We start from the raw sequence: 5,589 nt of genomic DNA, 5'->3' as shown, positions 1-5,589 counted from the left end.
AGTATAAGATGATTTATTGAAGCAAGAAAAAACCAAAGGGGTGACCACAAAGATGGGGTCATGAACATTACACTAGCTGGCATCCATGAGAAGAAGAGAGGTAGCCAACTCTTGAACCGTGGCTTGGAAGGGAGGGGAGAAGTCAACCCAACTTGTTCTCTTATCCTTCTACGCGTCTCTACTTTCAACCACTCTTCTTCTAACGCCAATCCATCATTTCCTTCTTTTCCCCCTTTTTTACTTTCTCCCAATTTAATGTTAATTAAACGTAACCACCCCTACATGACTATAAAACACCGACCAATTTAATTTAACCTATCGGTTTACCTTTTTAAATAAAATTTGGGAGAATTGCTATGAAGTTGCAAGCAGTTAATGAAATAATATTGAGAAAATATAATGAAATTTGTAGTAAAGAAAATAACTATCAGTAATCTCAATGACAAGTAAACAATTACTATTATTGTCCTAAAATTGTCACTGTCATGTTGTCGTTAGAAATTTTTTTATAATTATGTTTCTTACTTAGAATTTCATAGTAATCCTCCCTATATTATTTCATTGCATAAGTTGTTTGCTATCATAAACAATAAGACACAATTAGTTTTATCTCAATAGGTGAGTTCTGCTAATATCGTGTTTATTATATTCTATTAACAACCAAATTCTCATATAAATTGTTACTGCCACTTTTGCCTTGATCTTTTTTAAAACAACAACTAATATTCTCCTCTTATCTTTAAATATAAGTAAATTTGGTAAGCTGTTTTAAATTTTTACAACAAATTCTTATTTTTTTTCCTATTAATTACTTATTTTAATATTCAACATATTTAATATCTCATTCCCAACTATCATCTCTCTCCACCACACTTTTTTTTTTAAAAATAATTCTTTTTATTATAATTTTTTTATTCTCTTTCTTATACTTTCTCTCCTATAAATAAAGGTAGTTTGGAGAAAGATTTTTAATTTTATATATTTATTGTTTTTAACCAATTTAACCTAACTTTTTAATCTACATGATTAAGTCTAAGACTGTTTTATAAAAGGGTTGGAGGGAGTAATACTAAAATGTCCAATGGGTGACCTTTTTTGTTTGTTATAAACACTTCTAAAAAAAATTATGTTTTATAAAACGCAGCCTTCACCTACTTTGGAATCTCCCTTCTTTCTCAGCCATCTCCCTCCTCTCTCTATATATATAGACGCACCACTTCACGACCCTGCATATCCACTACAACCTTGGCCAATCCAAAGAATTCCAAACATTTATATTTGGCTTCTTCTTTTTTCTCTTTCTCTGATTCTCTCTCCGAAAATGACCAACAACAACATCATCCTCATTGGTTTCCTCAGCTTCGTCGTCGTCCTTCCTCCGCCGGCAACTTAAACCAGGACTTCCAAATCACCTGGGCGACGGCCGCGCCAAAATCCTCGACGGCGGCAGTCTGCTCACCCTCTCCCCCTTGACAAGTACTCCGGCTCACTCGGCTCCGGCTCCGCTCCCTAACCAATACCTCTTCGCAAAGATCGACATGCAGCTCAAGCTCGTCCCCGGCAACTCCGCCGCACCGTCACCACATACTATGTAACGCTTATTATATATATAATAATATATATATCTTCTTAATTCTCTTTTTACAGTATATATATGTGAGATATAATTTGATTGTGATGATGGATATGCATATGTGCAGCTAAGTTCAGAGGGGTCAGCTCATGATGAAATAGACTATGAGTTTCTGGGGAATTTGAGTGGCGATCCATATATTCTTCATACCAACATATTTACACAGGGAAAAGGTAACAAAGAGCAGCAGTTTTATTTGTGGTTTGATCCCACCAAGGACTTTCACACTTATTCTATTCTTTGGAATCCTCAAACCATCATGTACGTATACATACATATATTTCTTCATCTTTATTCTGCTTTAATTATATATATGTGCAAGTTCTGATCTTTTCAATTCTAGAAATGACTCACAATAAAAAAAAGCTTTTATTCCACTTGCAATTCAAGTTGTTTGATGATAATTAACTAACTAAAGTTTCATACACATATAATTATAAAAAGCTTGCAATGGAGTTAGGTAGTGTTGCATCTATTTTTGCACTTTAACTTTATTCCTTCTAAGCACTCAAAAATTACTTTGGCTAATGTTACGGTTGCAACCATCCCACCATATATAAAAAAATTTCGATTATTTATTTATTTAGGAAAACATAATGTTTTACTCATAAGAGAGTTATGATTAGTTCTGATCAAATTCCTATTACTGTTACTAAATATTGTTGACAATAATATATATATCAATGTTATATATCATTGTCACATCTTTGACTTGTATATCTCTAGAAACTTTGACTAAAGTTAATCATAATTCTATAAGTTAACCACACCTCAGATGACCGAATTTAATGTTACCCAGTATTTTGAATTGGGTTGATCAGTTGATCCTAAACGAGAGTATAAGCTTTCTTAACATTAAAAAATAAATTTTAATATTTATACTTAGATATAATTTAAGTAAGTCATTTTCACTTAACATATTACCATTAAAATATAAAAGTAAAATTACATCCAGCACTTTGATTTCATTTATAATGCATCTAACACATTATTTTATTTTGTCATGCATTCAGCACCTTCATCTTATTTATTTATGATATATATCAGCATTCTAAAAATTAGGGTGATATGGTGATACTTCCTTGCTATATATTCTGTGATAAAAGAAATTGAGCTGGAAATAAGTCTAAAAAGCAAAGTGTTTGATTGAGAAATGCAGATTCTCAGTGGATGGGACACCAATAAGGGAATTCAAGAACATGGAATCAAAAGGGGTCCGTTTCCAAAGAGCCAAGCAATGAAAATATACGGAAGCCTTTGGGACGCAGAGGACTGGGCCACCAGAGGAGGACTCGTGAAGACTGACTGGACCCAAGCTCCGTTCACCGCGCCTCTTTCAGAAACTTCAACGCTCAGGCCGGCGGCGGCGGCGGCGACCAGTCGTGGCTGAAGGAGTCGCTGGACTCGACGGGGCAAGCAAGAATCAAATGGGTGCAGAAGAATTATATGATATATAATTATTGTGCTGATGCAAAGCGATTCCCTCAAGGCTTCCCTCCTGAATGCTCTCTCTGAGATGATCTCTCTTCAAAACTTCATACGTACGTGGGGCCTCCCAAAAAAAAAAGGTCAAATAAACTAGTGGGGCCCCACCTATGAGAGGATTGAGAGTTATGTTTTTTTTTTTTTTTGGGTCGTGATTTTCAGATTAATTTACTTTGTTATTTTTGTCTTGTGAAAATTTTGTTCATGAATAGAAATAAATGATGTTTATCAAAAACAAATAAAGCTAGAAGCTCATTGTGAATTTTAGCAAAATTTAAGGGAAGTTATACAATATTTTTTATTTTTAGAAGAATTTACAAACTTTGAAAATAAAGAAAATATATGTCTAATTTCAAGATTAATTAAAATATTACTATTAATCGTGTCGCTTTCGCAGTGTTTGAATAAGACATTCTTTTAATCCAATGATATGAGCTGAAGAAAACTCCAAATACCTAGGCAATATCATTACAATTTCGTTTAATTTCGATTCTAACTTTTATAGTTTCAAATCCTGATTTTTGTTGGCCTGACAATCCTGACTTTTAATTCTTATAATTTTATAAAGACTTTAATGAGACATTGCATGCTCAGAACAAGTCCCATCATGACTTATGTATTATTTTTATAAGTTACATTTGTAGATGTATGAAGATTTAATTTATTTTTTTCATTTTATTTCATCAATTGTATGTCTTTATTTTAATTATCATACGTTGGCAAACAATTATATATTTTTATCTTTTTTTGGGTAAAGTCTATCTCATTTCTTTTATATATATAAATATATATTTTCGGAGGGAGTAGTGTCTTTTGAAGAAGTATGCAAATGATTAATTATGACATTTTTATACAATTAGTTGGATATTTACGTGCATAAATTCTTCTTTCAAGTACTTGTAATATATATCTCAACTCGTTCCACCTGAACCTTTTTGCAGGTTAAAATTAAACTGATATTTTGTTTTAATTTGGTTTATTATTATAAATTTGCTATTTAATAGAACCATCATTCTAGAATCAAATAGAATTTGGATATCGTATTTAATAGATTTTGACTTCTTGTCCTTGGTCTTTCTCTCTCTGTTTTTTTTTTGGCCAGCGCTTGTCCTTGGTGTAGAGCCGGGAATCAGGGCCGGCCCGGCCCTCCAGGGCCGCCCTTCAGGGCTGGTGGGCTTAAAAGGGCCGGCCCTCCAGGGCTGGAATTTTAAAAAATACTCCAATTTGCTAGCCCGGCCCTTAAGCTCCAGGGCCAGGGCGGCCCCGCGGGCTTTTGGCCCGTTTAAGAAAAAATACTATTTTTTATATTTATCATATTTTTTATAAAATAAATCAATAAAATTATTAATAAAAGACATAAATATGAATAAATTAAGTCACATATAAAATATCATTATATAAAATATTCATCAACATCTAAGAACATCTAAAACATTCATTAACAAGATAACAACATCTAAAAGTTTTATCTATAATGCAATTGTGCAATAAATAAACACTATTATTAATCTTTTGAAACCATCATCACTATAATTAATTACTTTTCTTCATAAGTATACTTTTCTTTCGTAACAAAAATCAAGTTTTTCTTCTTTATAAGAATTTTATTTTTAAATTTTGCAATCTAACTATTTTTTTCTTTAATGTGAGAAACATTGCTGTTAAAACTCATGAATTTCTAATTCAAATTATAGAATCACAATTTATATAAGTATAAAATATTCTATTATCAAATATATATATTTTAAAAATATCAACGCATATAATATAAATCAAATCATTATTAAAGTCCAAATTGACCCATTTTTAAAAATTTAATTGGATAAATTATTATCTAAAACTAAATTACTTTTAAAATGATGAATATAATAACTAAATATTTGAAAATTATTAACAATGTAAAAAATTAATAACATTAATATTAATAAAAAATTTAAAAAAAAAATATAAAAGGGCTTAAAAGGGCCGGCCCGTGGCCCTCCAGGGCCGGCCTTTTAACCCTCGCCCTCGGCCCTCCAGGGCTTATGTTTCATTTTAAGAGAAAAATATCAAGCCCGGCCCTCATAATTTCAGGGCCTAAAAGGGCCGGCCCGACGGGCTCGGCCCGTTTTCCCGGCTCTACCTTGGTGTTCTTGAAATGGTCAAAACGCGAAAACAGAGATCTTTGAAGAGAAAACAAAAGTAAACTACAGAAATGAATCAAAACAAAATTGTTGTCAATTAGTATAATTTCTTCGTTAAAAGGTAATCATATAGATTGGTTGAGTTTGCCCACGTATTGAACCTTTTTTTTTTTTTTTGACTTCGTCTAAATTATTTTGCAGTCTATTTTTTGACACTTTTGAATTGGTATTATCGTTGGAATGATTCTAGAAATCATAGAAAAACTTGCATAATACTACATTCAATCTTTAATATAAAAGCTTGTTTGATTTTTATTTAGTTCTAAATATAAGATCCGAATTCATTAT

The 5,589-nt window shown here is 31.8% G+C and overlaps 1 pseudogene; it reads left to right on the top strand.

Annotated features, from left to right (window-relative positions):
* The first annotated feature begins 1,263 nt into the window (after positions 1-1,263).
* On the top strand, positions 1,264-3,297 carry LOC114732166 (probable xyloglucan endotransglucosylase/hydrolase protein 23; annotated as a pseudogene).
* Positions 3,298-5,589: the final 2,292 nt, after the last annotated feature.

This window comes from Neltuma alba, unplaced genomic scaffold, assembly GCF_004799145.2.
Source record: "Neltuma alba isolate B1F8T4 unplaced genomic scaffold, ASM479914v2 tig00012881_pilon, whole genome shotgun sequence".
In the NCBI taxonomy this organism is placed as follows: domain Eukaryota; kingdom Viridiplantae; phylum Streptophyta; class Magnoliopsida; order Fabales; family Fabaceae; genus Neltuma; species Neltuma alba.
The sequence above is the reverse complement of the archived record's forward strand: the minus strand, read 5'-3'. Positions and strand labels throughout refer to the sequence as shown.